A 20366-nucleotide genomic window follows, 5' to 3' on the forward strand; every position below is an offset into this window, starting at 1 on the left:
TCTTGCTCATGGCAGAGTGGAGTATCCAGAGATCACAGCAAACTCTGTGTGGTAACGCATCTTTATTGGGCCATTGAGAAAAAGCATAATGTCTGACACATCCTGGAAAAGCTGGTGTTGAGATGTTAAAAACATAAATCCCATAATGAGCTGTAGAAGGATGTATTTGTCCGGTCACCCAGATCTTGCACTACTGAAAGAAGGCTGTTAAAGTTATTTCTCGGTATGTTTTTTTTTTTTTTTCTTTTTCTTTTCTCCTCCCCTCTTTGTTCAGTCATTGATCTCCCATAATTAAAAGAGGTGCACTAATAAATTTCAGATCCCAATGCTGATTTTAAATGTTGGACGAAGGGGGAAAAAGTCACAGAGAGCAGTGTCTAATAGGGTCTTTCTTTGCTTTGGTTCCTGAAGCACCAATAGTATTTAATGTATTTCTGTTAATATATGAATAGGTTAGAAGTTGAAAGAACCCCCCCCGCCCCCCCAATCGTATATTATGAGTGCAGTAAGTGACCTGCTAATGATGTTGTAACGGAAGCATTGCACCCGTGTGAGCCATTATGCCTGTTAAACAGGTCTGGAGGCTGTAGGTGTAATGTGTAAGTGCACATTCTCTTCAGGGAGATATCCATCAGCACGTCATAATTATCTGGTTTCGTTTTCACCTGCCTCTGCAGCTTGACACCTGTGTAGGATTGATTGAACTCTGACTCGAGCAGGGCTTTTTACTTAACCGACTCCCCCATGGTGCGATGGCTGATGAGCATTCCCTTCTAATAACTTGATTGATTTTATGATTACTCGCAGCTGTGGATTTTATTTTTTGGGGCTTTTTTAGACATCTGAGTTATGACGATAGCTATAGGGTATTTATAGAGTAGGTCAAATATATTTTAGCAGTCCATTTCATCATATTAGTATTCCTGACCAGATACGGCTATTTCTGTGCTGTCAGATTTGCCTACTGATGCTCAAGGCTGTATTGTCTGTCTCGTGATGCTTCTGTTTGCCAGTCCCAGTCTTCCCAGTCAATACTGCAAACCCATCTGAAAAGACTGATCCGTTACTTGTAACTGAACTACTGTATTCGTCACTTTGAGTGTTCTGTTTTTGCACTAAGCATTTTCATCAGACCCAATATAAAATCAGCTTTGATCATGCTTGGTATTTCACAGTAAGACTGTTTCAGTCGTGTCCATTTTTCTCACAGTGTCATGCAAATGAAGATGGCCAGGGTTAATATTTGTGTCCGCTATGTGTAGGACAATATACGTTCTTGTTCAGACTGCTTAAAGCAAAGTACAAAGCAGATAATTGTTTATTAAGTTTAGATTATTTTAAATTAAGAATTTATTTCATATTTTATATTTAATAATGTTTCCCATATTGTTTTTCAAAAGTCATGGTACATGGACATGAATAATGAATGGCTGAAAGCCTCTGGAGATATAGATAGAATTTGTATCTCTGTTAGACACCCAGGGTGGTCTGGTTTGACATCATGCCATTTGCTTTGTTTTTGATGAATGTACCTACATATTCTCTGTCAGATTCTCTAGCATACCTTTTCCATAGTGTGCAATTCACTTGCATTTTGTGAACATGCGATTCTGTTCCCTCTTGCAACTTTTGTTGTTTTGTTAACATCTTCCCATGGAGCTGGGGTTTTGTCGGACAATGAGCGTGGATTTTATTTTTGCTCTTCAAACTCCCTTTAAATTATATTTAGCGAGTGGTTTTCTGTTTATTTTGGCCACATGCAATATTCAAAAATTGTATTTCTCACCAGGTGAACATGCATCATCATTTCACAGGAAAATAACCACCCATGGAAACTGACTCATTTTAAGTGAACGCGCAATAAAAAAGTGTTGAGTTTTTGTTTTAAAAAATAAATAAATCATAATAATAATAAAAAGAGTTACAAGGTAGGTCTACTACCTTATTACTACAGTTGGTAAGCCATAGAAAATATTACTCAATTGTTTTTATCGTTTAAGTACTTTATTGCATTGTGTATTCTAGGCCAACAACAACAGCAGCAGCAGCAGCAGCAGCTAGGCCACATCAAGTTATTTAAGACAACAAAAAACAAACAAACAAACCTGTAACATTAAACAAAATATGTTCCTGGCCTTATGTAAGGTCTACTTGAGGTAGAAATTCTTTCTCCGCTTGTGCTTTCTATAGACTAGCACAAGGAAGGAAAATGAATGATCTCATCTGAACAATTATGTGATTAATATGTTAACATTGTCACCACTGTGGTTGATGAAGTAGGCTGCTGCATATGTGAAGTCTGGTTTTGGTTATGCATTTGAAACTTGCCACGGTTCGCCTGCTTTAACAATTTCAAGAGCTCTAAGTGAGTGCCATTCACTTAATCAGGATTAGAACGGACTCTAGCACCACAAACACTCGCACTTTGCGATTCATATGTGTTGGAATTACATTGCTAATTAGTACTAAGCACTGTACGATTCCAAAAAGTTAATCCAATGCAGAAACATAATGTACAACCATCCATTTCTAGATTAACTTTTAATACCTCTAATGCTTTTTATTATTTTTACTATTACAGATATCCAACATTAAAACAAAACAAAAACACATGACGACAAATTATCATTGCTGACATTATTATTATTATTTTTATTTCTTGGCAGACGCCCTTATCCAGGGTGACTTACAACATAAGTGCAAAAATACAGAGAAGTACAAGGCATCAATCATTACAAATTCAATTCCGCTAAAACATAGCAATTCAAAATAATACATTTTACAAATTCCAATTTACAATTTACACAAGTACAGTAAGAGACTTCCTACATCCTGGACGGTGAAAGCTAAGTGCTGTCAAGATGTAGGGTCACAGTCAAGGGCTACGGGAAAGGGAGCAAGGAGGAAAACAATCAAGAATGCGAGGAGCATAATAAGAACTGTGAAGTGCTATCTAGCAAGGATAGAGGACTAATATTACAAGTGCTGTCGGAAGAGATGCGTCTTGAGTAAGCGCCGGAATGAGGTCAAGGACTCTGCTGTTTTGACTTCGGTGGGCAGGTCGTTCCACCACTTAGGGGCCAGGGATGAGGAGGAGCGGCACTGGAGGAAGGAGAGTGGAGAGGAGGCAGAGTTAGCCTTCTGGCACTGGAGGAGCGCAGTGGTCAGGAGGGGATGTATGGAGAGACGAGTGTCTGAAGGTAGCTTGGTGCAGTTTGGTCAAGACAGCGGTAGGTGAGGGTCAAAGTCTTGAACTGAATGCGTGCCGCTATCGGGAGCCAGTGGAGGGAGCGGAGCAGTGGAGTAGCGTGTGCGAATCGTGGCAGAGAGAATACCAGACGAGCCGCAGAGTTCTGGATGAGCTGGAGCGGCGGGTAGTGGATGCAGGCAGGCCGGCCAGGAGGGAGTTACAGTAGTCCAGGCGGGAGAGGACCAGTGACTGGACGAGTAGCTGAGTTGGGTAGTCGGTGAGGAAGGGACGGATCCGGCGTATGTTGCTCAGGAAGAATCTGCAGGTGCGCGTCAGCATGGTGATGTGCTGGGAGTAGCAGAGCGCAGGATCGAGGGTGACTCCTAGATTTTTAGTGGAAGAAGAAGGAGAGAGTGTGATGGATTCCAAGGGGATCGAGATGGGGAGGTCAGCAGGAGGTGAGGAAGAGTGGGGGAAAAAGAGGAGATCTGATTTGGAGAGGTTGAGCTTGAGATGGTGCGAGTGCATCCAGGTGGAAATGGCAGACAAGCAGGAAGAGATGCGTGAGGGGATGAGAGGGTCAGAAGAGGGAAAAGACAGGAAGATCTGGGCATCATCAGCGTAGAAGTGGTAGGAGAAACCATGGGAAGCGATGAGGGGGCCCAGGGAGCGAGTGTAGAGAGAGAACAGGAGCGGGCCCAGGACAGAGCCTTGGGGAACACCGGTGAGGAGAGGTTGGGGGGTGGATGAGGAGCCTCGCCATGTCACTTGGTAGGACCGGTCGCTGAGGTAGGAGGAGAACCAGGTGAGAGCAGTCCCAGAGATCCCAAGGTCAGCGAGGCAAGAGAGGAGGATGGAGTGATCAACGGTGTCAAATGCTGCAGAGAGGTCAAGGAGGATGAGGACTGAGGAGAGGGAGGCCGCCCGAGCATGGCTGAGGGAGTCAGTGACAGCCAGGAGAGCCGTCTCAGTGGAGTGAGCTGTGCGGAAGCCGGATTGCAGAGGATCAAGGAGTGAGTGTTGGAACAGAAAGTCCGAGAGCTGACGGTGGACCGCCCACTCGAGAGTCTTGGAGAGGAAGGGAAGTAGGGAGACAGGGCGGTAGTTCTGAGGAGAGGTGGCATCAAGGGTTGGTTTCTTGACCAGTGGGATGACAGCAGCTTGTTTAAATGCAGAGGGGAAACAGCCAGAGAGGAGTGAGAAGTTGAGGAGGGAGGAGATGAAGGGGAGAAGATCAGGAGCGGTTGCTTGGAAGAGACGAGAAGAGAGAGGGTACAGGTCGCATGTTGTGGGTTTGTGACGTAGGAGGAGAGCAGAAACTTCAGCATCTGAGAGAGGTGAGAATGAAGAAAAGGAAGCTTAGTCGGTGGGAGGTTTCGGTGTGATGGGAGATGAGGGTGGAGTATTGAAGAGCCTGCGGATGTCTGCAATCTTGGAGGAAAAGAAGGAGGCGAAATCATCAGCAGTGAGAGATGGGGGAGGAGGAGGGGGAGGGGGGACATGCCATCAGTAGACTAGTTTAAATCTAGTTTAAAATTGTGGAAATGTACTGCATATCATGATGGGGATTGTTTGTCTACTGCAAAGGGTAGGTGAACACCAGCACCTGTGTGATTTTAATTACTAGTTGTAAAAAGACTCCTAAAGCTCACACAGGGCAGGGTGAGGACAATGCAGGTTTAGATCTTGTTCATGGTCATAATGGCCTTCTGAGGTGCTTTGTAACACGTGTGATGTATATGTGACAAACATTTAACAGACTTGACAAATATATTTTATGCAAATATACCAGACTGTATATATATGTCACACTGGACAGATTTTACATTATAAGACTTCATAGTAACATTATTTGACATGTCTATTTCAGAAACACTTACTGTACATTGCAGCTTGGATTTTGCTTAAATGCAATGTAAGTCTTTAATGAAGGCCCAGAACACCTGAATATTCGATTTAGGAGAAAGAAGAACAGATGGTGGCCTGAGAAGCTTGCAATTCCTGCAGAACTTCCCTGGATTTTTGAATAAAGTGGTAGCGAGTTGCATGTAAGGGCTATGAAGGCTGCAGTGAACAGGAGAATTGTGTCAGATGTCAGATAGCTTCATGGTCTCTGAGTATATGGCATGTGTACTGAAGTCTGTCCCTTGTCAGTGGTGCTGGTCTTCGTAGCGTGCTGCGAATTTCCATCCAGCTCTGTCTCAAAGGAGCTCTAGAACTGTCCGATCATCTCTGATGTCTGTGAGACTGATTTAATTGCCATCATTTACCCTGAGGGAGTCCCTGCTTAAACTACCATGTGTAAACATATCCTAGTAAATTAGGAGTTCATAGATACTGTCACCTCCTTCACACCAATCAAGTTTTTACCCCTAGGAAATGCACAACAAATAATTTTCATTGGGATGTTTTTGCTTCACGTGGAATTATCTTCATTACCTGGAGTTCAATACAAACTCATTGTGATGCCTTTTTTTATGAAGAATACAGGAAAATAATATGACTTTGCATGTGTCACACCTTTTATCCCAATGTATCCCAATGTACCTTAGAGCACTCTCTTGTTCCTCCACCAATGTTCACCTGCAGCTCCCAGTATAAGAGAGAAATTTGAAAGGAGAAATACAACGTAAAAGGTTAAACTAGAGGAGGCAACTGAACTGGAGGAGCATGAAGTCTCTACTGAGATCAGTATTTGGATTCAATGTAATTTAAAAGATCATTTTAATTGTTACTTGAATGGAAATCAAATTCCCTTTCATGGTATAATCTCAATACCTCTTTTAAGTATTTTGTTTTTGTATTCATGTATCTATTTATATTTTTTTGTTTATATTGAAATGTTGACTTTTTGGAAATATTTGCACTACTAAAGGTGCAAATATTTATTTACCAATTTAAATGTTCATTTTTTTTTTTTAGTTTTGTTGTTTTTTGATTTGGAAATTGGAATGATTCCAAGAAAAAGCTGCCATACCACTTTTGAATCATTGAGTACTTGCTCTGACAAGCTGAATTGGAATCAGTGTTCGTATGGATTACTCCTGTGGCTTCTGTAGGGTTGGACTCTCCTGACGGTCCTGAAAGGAACAAATTATTCGTCTTTTTGTTCTTGTGTTGGAACAGCGGTGGTTGATCATATTATGTAGAGTCACTTAGACTGCAAACATGAAAGTGATTCTGAAGGAACCCCCCCGCCCCTGAGAACAAAAAACATAAATTCATATCGTGCACATACTGAAAGTTTTCACCTTTTTAATTTTTGGGACGGGTAATAATCTCTCTGATTCTGTGCCATTTAATTTAAAAGCACTTAATTCCTCACAGTATTCACTTATCCCTCTCCAAACAAGCTACCAGATGATTGCAATAAGTAGCGTGGATTGCTTTTAATTTTAGAAGTGATGATCCCTGGATTTTTTTTTTTTTCCACTGAAGTCTTGTATCCTCTCAGCTGCAGGCGTGGACGGTTCTCAGACAGGGTTGCTCTCGGGTTACAGGGCACATGTCTGGTCAAAGGAAGGCAGTCCATGGCTTAGTGGTGTTTAGAGCAAAAGCTGCTGTAATACCCCTTGACTGGGAGCAATGAGAGCACATATTGAACATCTCTTTCCACAAGTTACTGGCTATATGGAGTGGCTATGTTTTCTGGTTTCTTAAGTTTTCTTCTGTAACTAACTGTGAGGATAGGTGAGCTGCAGGGGCACCTGTACATTGTGAACAAATCTATGGCTTTGTACCAGTGTGTTGTCCTGGATTCTCTCAGGCTCCGGATGCCACACCATAAGTGGAGTTTGTGCCTTCAGGATTTTTTTCTTCCTCTTAGTGAAGTAAACCAAGCACTTTCAAACCAAGATTTGATTAATAAGGAGTTTCCATTTTCAGTACTGTGCAGATAATTGTTGCCAGAGTAACACGGCCCAAAACAACTTGACAAGTAATAGCATTTGGTTGAGAGTACAGGTTCTCTAACTTTCATTTCAGTAGCATCCCCACAAACCCTGATATTGCTACAATTGAATGAGTTTATCAATGCTGGTCTGGGGAACTTGCAATGCAGAAATTAAGATGTTCACTGCAGAATAAATTCACATATTAGTTTTAGGAATAACGACAGTTAAGCGTTGTTTTACTGGGTATGTTAACCTCTCTTTCAAAGGCTATGTAGTCTACATGATGGCTGGAAGAATTCACAGTAATATCTGTAAGTTTCATAAGATGTGTTTTTAGTGAATCATTAATTTTAACATGAATTTCCAGCTTCACACACCATTGACATATTCCTGTAATCCAAGGAATGTTAGCACTAAAAAGCCAGGAAATTTGATCAATAACAATAGGAATTCCTGACATTCTCAACAGAAAAAGGGGGTCTTGTAGTGCCTACGTCTTCTGCCTTGTGTAAAAAGGTTTCCTTTGTAGTCCTGCAAAAGGCACATGATGGGTTCAGATTGAAAGAGATTACATACCGCATCTTGTGGTCTATTAGTTTACGATGTATACTTGAAGGATGCAAATGGTAAGCCACTTGTAACCTGATCTGAGGCCTACTGTATTTGTAACCCACATTGTGCAGATGTTTCCCATGGTAGTCGTAGATGTGTGCAATAAAAGGTATTGACCATATGGGTCATGGCAGGGCAAACTGATGAAAGGCATAGGACAGATTTGTTTGCTTGAACTATGTAAAATATTTGAATAGTTTGTGTAGGGCAAGGTGTTCCACAGATCCTTGGCCTGTGTGTTTAAAAGCTCTGTTAGCCCCAGTCCAAGCTGTTGAATGCGACACGTGGAAAGTTAAATTTGATCTGCATACCAAGACCATTCCAATAGTTACCCTTGGTTGGTATATTTAGGAGCGATGACATCTTATAGTGTTTGACAGAATGAATTGAACTAAACATTAATTTATAGGCACTGTACCCTTCTCTGACGCTTTAAAGCGCCCTGTGGTGATTTGTTTGTAAAGAACGATGTATGCCAGGTAAAAACTGAATTGAACTGACTTGAATGCTCTAGGAAGTATTGATTTCACTACAGTAAGAGTAAGGGGTAAAGCAGTCTGCCTTGGACTATGACAACTCACACAGGAATAAAACTGATGTGATGGTCCTTTAAAAAGGGGGCAGCTTACCGTATTACCTAGACTGTCTGTCCAGCACGTACACACGAGCACACACGGGACACAGATGATTGGTTCAGGACACCGGATGGAAGTCAACTGTACTTGTAATGTTAATTCAGACATATAGTGAGGGGAAAAAAGTATTTGATCCCCTGCTGATTTTGTACGTTTGCCCACTGACAAAGAAATGATCAGTCTATAATTTTAATGGTAGGTGTATTTTAACAGTGAGAGACAGAATAACAACAAAAAAATCCTGAAAAAAACGCATTTCAAAAAAGTTATACATTGATTTGCATGTTAATGAGGGAAATAAGTATTTGATCCCCTATCAATCAGCAAGATTTCTGGCTCCCAGGTGTCTTTTATACAGGTATCGAGCTGAGATTAGGAGCACTCTCTTAAAGGGAGTGCTCCTAATCTCAGCTGGTTACCTGTATAAAAGACACCTGTCCACAGAAGCAATCAATCAATCAGATTCCAAACTCTCCACCATGGCCTAGACCAAAGAGCTGTCCAAGGATGTCAGGGACAAGATTGTAGACCTACACAAGGCTGGAATGGGCTACAAGACCATCGCCAAGCAGCTTGGTGAGAAGGTGACAACAGTTGGTGCGATTATTCGCAAATGGAAGAAACACAAAATAACTGTCAGTCTCCCTCGGTCTGGGGCTCCATGCAAGATTTCACCTCGTGGAGTTTCAATGATCATGAGAACGGTGAGGAATCAGCCCAGAACTACACGGGAGGATCTTGTTAATGATCTCAAGGCAGCTGGGACCATAGTCACCAAGAAAACAATTGGTAACACACTACGCCGTGAAGGACTGAAATCCTGCAGCGCCCGCAAGGTCCCCCTGCTCAAGAAAGCACATGTACAGGCCCGTCTGAAGTTTGCCAATGAACATCTGAATGATTCAGAGGAGAACTGGGTGAAAGTGTTGTGGTCAGATGAGACCAAAATCGAGCTCAACTCGCCGTGTTTGGAGGAGGAGGAATGACCCCAAGAACACCATCCCCACCGTCAAACATGGAGGTGGAAACATTATGCTTTGGGGGTGTTTTTCTGCTAAGGGGACAGGACAACTGCACCGCATCAAAGGGACGATGGACGGGGCCATGTACCGTCAAATCTTGGGTGAGAACCTCTTTCCCTCAGCCAGGGCATTGAAAATGGGTTGAAAAAGATTGAACATTTTTGTCAGTGGGCAAACGTACAAAATCAGCAGGGGATCAAATACTTTTTTCTCTCACTGTACCGTATGTGCTGATGAGGAACTGTATATTGCTGTATGTGTGGGAGTTCTAATTCCTTAGCTGCTTTGCTCATGGTTTACCCAGAGAAGGACAGGAAGGGGGAGGTAGCCCGGGCCAGTGTTCCTTATTGGTATTCTGCTGCTGTGTGTGGACTGCATGGTGACAGCCAAGAGCATTACAATAGTCCAGGTCCACAGAGAGCTACTGAAAGGAGACGGCTGCAGCCAGTGCAATAGGTTCCCTTGCAGAATGATGCTGTAATAACTTCAATAAAGGCTTGCTTCCTTGATTTATTCAGCATTAGCCCTTTGGGTGACGATGGTAAGTGATGCCAATCAAAAGAAACCGATGCCAAGTGCCATATGGTGGCATATCTCAAATTGTGTGTTTCGAATTGTATACAAAAGTGTCACTTATGGCACCATATGCCCTTGTGTGATGCAGTAGATGGTACTTTTCTTTAACTTGTACAGAATTATTTTGAACTTCTGCAGGTTTTGGAATGGAACCCGTGTCCCGTTAGGAGCAAGGTTAGGTAGTATGCATGGATGTTGTACTTGTGCATGATACAAGCTCCTAAGCAGAACTGTACATCACATTGAAGGATTTAATACTTCGGCCTCTGCTTACACTGTGTCGATACATCAGACCATGCAGTGTGCCGAACTGCTTTGGTGCTGTTTTCAGAGGACTGGTTGATTGTCCCGCTGGACTTTCTTTGGATCAAAGAAAAGGTGACTCATTCAAAATTGTTGTGAATCCAGATATTGTCAGACCACAAACCTGTCACTCAACTGCTTCATTAGATCCTGTTCAGTTGGTTTGACATCCATCGCATGGCACTTGTACAGGTTGTAGTAGTGTTACAGCATACTGTAGTCTACAGTTTCTCTTCTGCACCTGTTGTCATTATATATTTATGATGACTTTCCTCAGACAATGGATTTTGAGTTCTTTGTGAAGTGCACACCTGTATCAATCTACAGAATTAAACCTGTTCCAGCTGGCCGCATTTCAGAAAGTAAGAGAGGCAGGGAGGTTTGGTTTTATTTTATTTAAGAAACGGAAACATTTCAGGATAATTGACCTGCATTGTTGTTGTTTTTTTTTTAACAGTACCTAATGCCAATTCTGTGTAACTTAAAAATGAATAATCAAGTAGATTTAAAGAGTAAATTGTGGACTTTGAACTACAGATGAATTGGTCTTTATTCTTTATTGCACATTTCATTAAAGCAGATTTATGCATCTGTGAGCGAAGACTAATCTTGCCGTGCCTTAACAGACTTGTAATCCCTCCATTACATTTTCTGAAGATTTTATCTGAATGCAGGGCTTGGCAGCATTTTCAGTCTAGGACTTCCCATGCCAGTTCTGTGAAAGGCCTACTCTGTTTTCCAATCAGGGTGATCTTTAGTTTATAGCAGTGATCTTTAGTGTCTGCTCGCTGGGGTGCTGCTGAGCACTTTCACTTGGCCTCTAAGCTGCCCTCTAAGGATGAAATATTTCCCTCAGGGGAATCGGTGACTTTGCAGCACTGTAGGTCAGGAGGAGAATGCTTAAGCCAGCAAAATCACAAATTACATAGGCTTTCATTGCTTGGTTTAAACGTGTCTTTATAGATGTGTGGAAAGCATGCCTTAATTAACGACTAAAATATCAAATTTTAAATGATTTTTGGAACTAACAGGAAACGATTAAAGAAGAAAATATATTTTTAAATGATGACTTCCATAAAGTGTTTTCATTGTGATTGACATCTCGGCTAGATTAAAAAACAGGATATGCTGGGGTGGAGCCGGACTGGGAGGGATGGGGTGAGTGGTTGTCTGTGGCAGCTAGGCCTTTGGATTGTGAAACTTGGTTTCATTGTTAGGGCAGCAGTTTTTTTTTTTGGGGGGATTGAGAGGAAAACTGAGCCTTGTGAGACAAGATTTCAAAAAATGCCCTGTCGGGTCAGCACACGTCCATAAAGCCTTTGTGTAATGTTGTAGGGTCCAAAGTCTCGGAAGTGGAGGACAGTAAAATGTCTGTGCAGTCCCAGGGTCTCCTAAGCAGCAGATATTGTAAGAAACTTGGCAGACGAAACTGTGGGAAATGGTGATCAAACACTGCATGTTTACTATTGTAGAAGTTTCATGCATTTGATAAAGAACTAAGCACTGCAATACGTTATTTTATGTGGGGTTTTTTGAGAATTGAACAATGTGTTTATTTACAGAAATGTTACATACTGGCACCAATGATTACGGTAAATTTACAGTAACAAATGTTAAAGAAAAATTGGCTGTTCATGGTTCTGGCAGCGCTCCTGAGGTTTTCAGCTGCCCACATGCAGGAATATTTAACAATTAAACAAATGGAGGTATTCTATGCGGGAGATGTCCCCACTGACTCCTGTGTCAGGTGTTCAGTTCTGCTCCCTAGTTATACATTTCTACTTTTTGGCACAGAATACACTATTTACTCCTGTGAGACTTTCACCTTGTAGCTGCAGTACGAATCGAACTGGTTGGAGAACTGCTGGTCCCCTACAGCGCTGCCAGGACTCATGTTACCTGCCAGTGCTACTGTATTTAAACAGTGCCCAGTAGAGTTACCTTCTATACAGAGAGGAGGTAGAGCTTTCTCACTTTTGAGAGAAGCCTGATCAGCTGTTCATGCCATTCAGTCTCCTCTTGTAGTGTCCAGCACTGTCTTTAGGACTCTCCATGTGTCCAGGCAGGGCGAGGACAGGAGAGGACCAGCAGCTTCTCTCCGTCTCTCTAATCCTCGGTGGGTGCATCATTTCCTTAGATACATTAACTACGTCAATCGACTATCAAAGCTGTTTTTGAGCAACTGGAAATCCCCCACCCATGGACATGGAGGTTAAAAAGTTAAAATATGAAAGTTTCTGTATTTCCAGAGTATTTCTCCTACGGGATTGTGAGAGTATGGGAGTATGGCACAAGGTCGGATTGCTTGAGTGCCCTGAACCTACAGCAAGCACTTGTTTTTTTTAATGGTTGAAAGTGTTGTTTTTGGCGCATAAGACCTGTTTTTCACATTGCCAGCCTCTTGCACGCTTGAAGCACTTCTCACATTTCAGTGGCAGGCGTCAACTGAAATAGCTTGAGAAGGATGTTGTGCCAATCTCTCATTCCTTGGTGGAGTCCTGTACACTTCTTAATCTAGACACCTCTGTGAATGAGAGCTCAGACCACTATGTGAGCTGACAGAGGCAGGTGTGGAGCGGGCCCGAGTGGAAATTGCCCTGCAGTCAGGAGGACAGACAAAAACCTCTGATGTGGACAATGAGCAGGCAGCTGAGCTCTCCTCAGTGGGCTGCTGTCAATGCAACTCGTCCCGGCTTAGTGACGGGGCGGACGTGCCCCACAGAATGATCTGAAAATTTAAATGTTGTCCATATGCCATGCAAGTCCTAATTGTAATGAGAACAATAATCCTGGGGTAATACTTCAGACCCTGCAGTGTTAGCTGAATAATGCTGTGCTGCCATGGTATCACCCGTTCTCATGCTGTGATCTAAATTCGATATGTAGCCCATGACACGACACCCGACCCCGACAAGGCGGTTTTAGCTTTGTTTTCGACACTTTGCTGCAGGGATTGTTTTGGGCCCTGGTTCTTGCACAGTGACGCATGTGGCCCAGAAGAATCTAATGAGGAAGGTTCTCACTTCAGGCAGGCAGGGACCCAGGGGGTGAAATTGACTGGGAGGCTGTATTTATGTAAGCATCCCAGACTAGAGGGGCAGTAAGGGAAAGAAGTGGGAGGTATGCACTAAGCAAGGCAGCCTACTTGCATTATTAAGGAAATTATTCTCGGCAGGATGAGGACGTTTAAGTGAATGTTTCTGTTTTTGTTCCTTTTTTGATTTTGATTTTCCCCAATCAGTTCAGTTTCATGCAAATGGTGCTTTATTGCTGTGATGAATATTTGTGGTATTGCCAAAGCAGTAACATATATACACATCAACATTATACCTGTACACACAGGGAAGTTGGATGAGGCTGTGAAAATGTTAATATATAAATGTTAATACAATACATGCATACCTACATACATGCATAGATATAGATACTTAAATCATACAAATGTACACGTGTGTCTGAGTGTCTGTCTACACACACCTACATAAGTACAGGCACAACAGCTTCAAGAACATGTCTGCAGCACATCATCAGGAGTTTGTCCAAGACTGCTCGAACACTCCTAGTCACTGGCAAACTCCTGCTAAATTACTGTGCTGGAGACATGTTCACGAAGCTGCTACGCCTGTGGCGGCTTTCTCTGTAACTTGACCCTGCCAATCTTAGTTTCTCTATCCCTGGGCCTAAACAACACTGCTTAGAGGTTTGATGGGGTGTCGCTATGATCTTTCCATAAAGAAGGTCAACTGTTGTCACCCCTCCACTCCCAAACGCATCTGTCCCTGCATGGTGTGCATAGGGTGCAGCATTTGCACACTTTACTTCAGTGCTGCTGCAGTGTCGGCAGGAGCGCTTGACTAACTGACAATTCTGCAAGAGCCCAAGGGTTCTTGGAAGTTGTAGTTCAAATGAGGGTTTCATTAGTTTCCTTCTTGCTTTTAAATGGTTTAACATTTACTACTGCACATCTAATTTGTACCTTGTATGGCTGGACTTGTATTGAATAGGGCATTCTTTAGTCTATATGATATTTGCATGCTAATATGAAGCTGTGTTCTTTCTTAAACTTGCATCCTGGGTTGTTGTTGTCAGTGGCACAGAGACCAGTTTTTCCTCTTGCTCTGCTTATCCATTAGGTGTAAGAATTGTTTTTTTGTAATGTTTGTGCAGGCACTGGTTCAACCACTCTGCATACAAAATGTATTGTCCCTGGTCTAATCTTGGCAATGCTACATAACTGTGCACTTGTTCTGCTGGTTTGTCCCACGCTGCAACTGATGGTTGGTAAAAACTTCAGGCATTCTTGATAAGCATCTTCTAGAAGGAATGTTTCTATGGTTGTTTATTTTTTTATCATTGGACTAGGCCGTACCCAGGTGTTATTCTTCAAGCCAAAATGTGGTTGGATAACCATGGATTAACAGGCACTGCCAGAGAAAGGCTTTTTCATTGAAGGAAGGATTAGGATTTGTATTCCCATGTAAAAAGACCATGTAGGCTGAAATGGAAAAATGCCTACGCCTAATTTATGACTATGATAGGTAAAAGCAACTTTTTAGAGCTCTCTGCATTTTTACATATCTATGTATTCCTTTTTGTTTACTGGCTCTTTTACGCATATGTTAGTGTTAAATTCAAACCACATTCAAGTGCTGAACAAGGTAGCTCTTAACAGAATGATGGTTACCCAGCAACAAGGCGCCCACAATGATACTGTAGCCGGCCAAGGACGAGGATTATTGTTACCTGCTTCTCCGCAGGAATGAGACTCGTTTTAACACTGGGCATATGATCAGATGGAAGTCTGGGTAAAATAATTCAAGCACCTTTTAATGCCAATTGATTGGAAGCAGGCAGGCTAAATCTAATCTCTTCAAATGTAATACAATTGGGATAGGTTTAATTTTAATAGGACTTTAACATTGCTGGATTGAAGGGCTTTTCAGAGCTAGTGTTCAATGCTTTTTCTTTAATGAGGCCTGATGATGCATTAAATTATGTTTTGCTGTACAACATTAAATCAATTAGTGGGACAATTGTATGTAGAACAGACCAGGAAATAAAACTCGAGCATTGCGACGTTTAAAGAATCCTGACTTGTCCCCGCACAATAAGAGCCTTCCCTTTTTGCGAATGTACAAAGTGCGGCAGTGTTTCTGCAGTTGGGAAATACGTGGCTTTCTGGAACTGCAGGATGTGATTCAAGCATTTTTTTGTTGTTTTTCTTTCATGTCCATGGATTGCTTTAAATAACAAAATGCTTGGCAAGAGGTGGAATTACCGGTTCACATCTTTGGGAGGGCGGGGCTGGTGTTCAGATGAGGTCACTGGGCCAAATCACCAGAGAGGGAGACGCGCTGACACCCCTTGGCTAGCCCAGCATGCTGCAATTTAATCTCATGTTGTATTTTACCGCATTTAAAAAATATATTAAATTAAGTACAAGAGCATAAAACACAGACTTAGTAGAACTTTTAGTCCCTAAATTTGTATTTGTTTTTTTTCTATAAACCTTTATCAGTTTAACTTTTTTTCTTTTGTGTGGCCCAGCTTGTGGCCTCCATATTGACATTTCAGAGACCCTGAATATAGATAACACCATTTTAAATTGTATTGCAGTGGTTTCTGGAGACCTGAAGACCTCGCTCACTGATATATTTATTTTTATTCCACAGGAGCATGAGGGCCTTGTCTGGGAGCTGATCGTGATGTTTGGAAGACTTGTTGAAAGAGGGAGAGTTACAGGTTTGAACAGGTGTGTGAACTGCAATAGCCATCACCTCCTAATTTAGCTGTTCGGCAGGGTCAGATACCAAGAAAGACAACATCCACTTACTATATGATGGTAGATTCTCACACCTCATGACCAGATATGACACCAAGGCTGAAATCAACAGTGTTTTTGTAGGTGTGTGTGTGTGTGTGTGTGTGTGTGTGTATGTAGTCATTGGAGGTTTTAGTTACACGAGTGTGCTTTTATGCTGTAGAAGGCTTGTAACGAATGTGAGTTTGAAGATCGACATATTCTAACTGATACTTTTGTTTATAAAGCGTCTATGTTCAGCGCTCCAGAATGAGGAGTTATATTTGTAAACCAATTACACATGGCTTTGTGGGTTTCAGCCATTTTGTCATGCACTTCCACTCAATGGAACAGATTAATATAAGCCCTGGACTTCTCCTATATCTCCTTTAAACACCACCTGTGCTTACCAGAGATCGTGACCTTTGGGTCATGTGGTGTTTGGGAATTAAATAGATCAGCCAAAATGTATGAATGAAGGCTTCTGAAAATAGATTGAATACCTAGCTGAGTATCCCTTTCCACACTTCACCACCATTTTTTTATTACATTTTCATTTAATATCTTTTCATGTGTTAATCCACATGAGGTTTAAACTGTTTGTGGCTCTGGTGTTCAGTTCATTAATCAATATTTAGCAGGAGTTGTTCATGCCCTCTCTAACTTCTGCAGACCGAGCAATAGCAGCAGGACAGGCCTCTTATTGCTGCACATTGTCAGTGAGCTTTTCAGATGATTCCCCCACATAATTTGAAGTTGCTTCCTCCACTCTTTGCTTCCCTAATGGGTTCCCGCCTCGGTGGCAGCTGGAATACTCTTCTCAGTTTAATGAAATCAACAAGAGTTCATGACACGAAAAAGCCTTGCAATACAACAGTACCATACCGCCACTCAGAGGAACTGTGGAAACTTGGAGAGAGAAAAAAACATTAAGCGCTTTACTGAAAATATGCTTTTCTGCATCCACCCAGTTAATAACCATTTTGTTTTGATTGCATCTTGTGAACTATGGTTGCTATACATGGGTTATATATAGTTTTTTTTTTTCTTCAATTCTCAATGTCCTTTTTCTTGTAATTTGTAATCTTTCTACTAAAGTGTCCCTTTTGAATAAGCCTGTCTTCATTTTGGTGGCAAAAGGCAGAGGAGACTCAGGAGCCTGGAAAGCAAGGGGGAAGCTATTGCTGAAAAAGCAATAGCTTATGGGATATAGAATTGACAGGGCAAACTGTATGCCATGCTTCTGTAATCCGGCTTGGGATATGTTTTGCTTGGTTTATCTGCAGCTCAGATGGAGTTGAACAAGTTGGTTATGCCTTGGTTGAGAGATGTATTCACAGTCCTGGCTGTAGACAGACAAAAGTATCACTGGGAACTTTTATTTTCCCCCCCATCTCGAATTTAAAAATGAAAGAAACAAACATAAGTAACCTGAAAGAGTAACTATGAACATTGTTAACTGGAAATTGTGACACACAGATTCTAGGAGTAAAGGGAAACATAGAATACACAGGTAATTTTGATTTGGGGTCATAAATGTACCTGCAATAAAGCTACAGCTCGAAGACTGTAACCTGTAGTTAATAATAACAAAGTCATAATACACTGGACTATAGCGGTCTGAGGATTAATGGAAGCAATTTTATAAGGGATGACTGCAAATCTGTGCTTGCCCTTTGAATGTCTAGGGAGAAGCCTGTTTCGTTGAGCATCCTGTCAATATAACAGGACCCACATTCATAACAAATGCAGTGTTGTTGGAATTAAAGCCACACATTTCAGTCTGCTCAAAAAAAAATTATATTCTGAATGTGAATGTTTCATAATCAGATTCTTTAAATACTTCACATTAATTTAAATACAAATATTTCATGCTATTGATAGTTGGTTTGGAATTATATGCATCGAGGGTACAAGAAAAGAATCCCAAAACTGCCAAGTTGTTTTATGTTTTGTTTCATAATTCATAATCTTTTCATACATTTTTATAATTAAATCGCACCAAGGGGCTGACAAATCCAGTAATGTACTCCATCCCTTTAAAACTGTCAAGTCATTTATACCTATGTATGTGTATATGTATGTATGTATTTATGTTTTAACTGCTTTCTAAGATTGGATTTCACGTTCAGTTTAAACCAATGTAGTCGTATCATCTGCACGCTGGATTTCATGTCAATAAGCACAAAATCCTAATATTCCTTTTCTGTGCCAAGTAAAGAACATTACACAGATCTGCCTGGTGGATTTATTTTGTGAACACCAATCCTGTGTAAACTTAAATAAAAATTCTGGGCCTTTGGCATGTTCTTGTTAAACAAACTTGAATCTGTCTTCTGTACAAAATCACCAGAGTAATAGGATTGGACAGGGTGTCACTTTGGCAAGCCGATGTTAAGCAGAATGAAGAAAGGTTTTATTCAGTATTATTTTTTTCCACAAATGCAGTCTTCAAGTACCAACTTTAAATGTATGTTTTAGGAATAAGAGTTTTCCATTTTAAAACAAGTGTGCATACTTCCTATGTCTGTATAGCTATAACACTATTTATAGTGATTTTTGTTGTAAAAGGAAAAAACTCACAATTGGGTTGTCAAAGAATGACTAATGACCTAGAAACTGTTATATATATAATATATGTGTTAAATATAGCTTTTATTTTAATTTAATTAGGAATTTAAGTGCTTGAGAACCTAGCTTTCGGTTGGTATCTTAAGAGGATCACATTTTTAACTAGACATTCAAGAAATAAGCATTCATTCATATTTACCTGAGAGACTTAAACAGTTGCATACTATTAATACATTTTATTATCAGTTCTCAGTTCAGAAAAATGTTTTAAATGTGTTTATATTAAATCTTACTGAAAATGTCAAACATCAACATGAAAGCATTGCAGTTCTTATTACTGGCATGATTTTGATTGTTTTTTGAATTGTCACTCAAACTTTTATTAACACTAACAGCCCATGCGTGTGGCACATTAGTCCAGGCATACACATTCCCTTATATACTGTACATACACACACAGAAAAAAAAAAAAGTTTTTGCAGACAGATCAGGTGACTTATTTAGACACAGTTAATGGATATAGGTAAATAAATGCCCTGGTCCCCATCCCCTTTAGTCTTCTACTTACACCAAAATGTACTCTGTACCTAATTGATAACTTCAGTGCAGTAATAGTGCCACCTAGTGGAAGAACAGTGATAACTTGTTTTTACTTTCTTGCTATATTTAGACCAGTTTCTATTACCTTTTTCAAAGAAGGGAATATAATATTTTGGAGGGTGGAAAATGCACTTTTACATGATAATGTTTATTGTGCTCATGTGTTTTACAGTTGCTGCTATTTCTTGTTTGAGAGAGAGCTATTCATTAATTATTAATTCATTATGGAAAAAAAAAAATCAAGTTCAATGTGAGACTTTCAAGTAGTGCAGTTTGACATGCATTGCTTCGGCCATCTCCACTGTAAGCATGGGGCATTTACATTTGGCGATATCCTGTGTGCAGAACACACTACACAGTTGTTGAGATGGATTAAATCAGTGGCTCCCTCTAGTTTTGAACTCTGCCAGTCCTGTGACATATTTCCTGTTCAAATGTCTGAACAATGGTGAAGTGCCAGGATGTCAAGAATAATCCTGTCTTTTCCAGAGAAATGTATTCATTCTGTAGTCCGCTACATCAAATCCTCACTAAACCATTAGTAAATCTCATGGAAGGAGAAGCCTTGTCCACAATCAATTACAGCTTTATAGTACAGTTATTGTCGGTGGAGCACATTAAGTTGATAGAGGGCTGTTTAATGTTTTTCTTTTTCTTTTTCTTATAATTTTATAGTGTGTGGTGTCCTCTGTAAGGTTCACTTCACTGCACCGGATGGGGAGCATCTAGGTGCCTCCGAGCTAAACGTTTTAGCTGTAATTCATTAGGCTCACGAGACCCATTTCTTTTAAGGGATGCGAGGGAGCTGTATGCTCCTTTCAATGTCAGATGAAAGACCTGATTTTCCATAGCTCCTCCATAGGTGGCTACCAGCTGGGATCCTGTGAGTTCCACCCACATGGCAGGCTTGTTTTTAAAATGGAAAGAAGGTTCATATTAGTCTGGCCGGTCTGTTTTCTTTCTGAAATAATTACTTTCCTATGGTATTGCGTTGATTCAGACAAAACATTTTCTGTGTTTTTCACAACATGTTAATGTATCTTTATTTGTCTGTACACAGCTGCTTGAAATCCTTCACTGCAGTTGTGTGTGAATCCACTAGATGTCGTTGGTACCACGGTAGTCTAATAGGTGACTAAGGGCCTGGTGGAAATTCAAACATAC

At 41.0% G+C, this 20366-nt stretch overlaps 1 protein-coding gene across 6 annotated transcripts in view; it reads left to right on the top strand.

Annotated features, from left to right (window-relative positions):
- mpp7a (MAGUK p55 scaffold protein 7a) overlaps nucleotides 1-20366 on the top strand; it is a 93202-nt gene that overhangs the window by 13244 nt on the left and 59592 nt on the right. For 5 of the 6 annotated variants that reach the window (XM_066717842.1, XM_066717865.1, XM_066717870.1 and 2 more), the window contains exon 2: nucleotides 15904-15983. The exons of the other annotated variant lie outside the window; for it this stretch is intronic. The gene's annotated coding sequence lies outside the window, so the exon portion shown is untranslated. The remainder of the gene's footprint in view (nucleotides 1-15903; nucleotides 15984-20366) is intronic. 6 annotated transcript variants of the gene reach the window in all.

The sequence above is a fragment of the Amia ocellicauda genome, chromosome 2 (assembly GCF_036373705.1).
Source record: "Amia ocellicauda isolate fAmiCal2 chromosome 2, fAmiCal2.hap1, whole genome shotgun sequence".
NCBI lineage: Eukaryota > Metazoa > Chordata > Actinopteri > Amiiformes > Amiidae > Amia > Amia ocellicauda.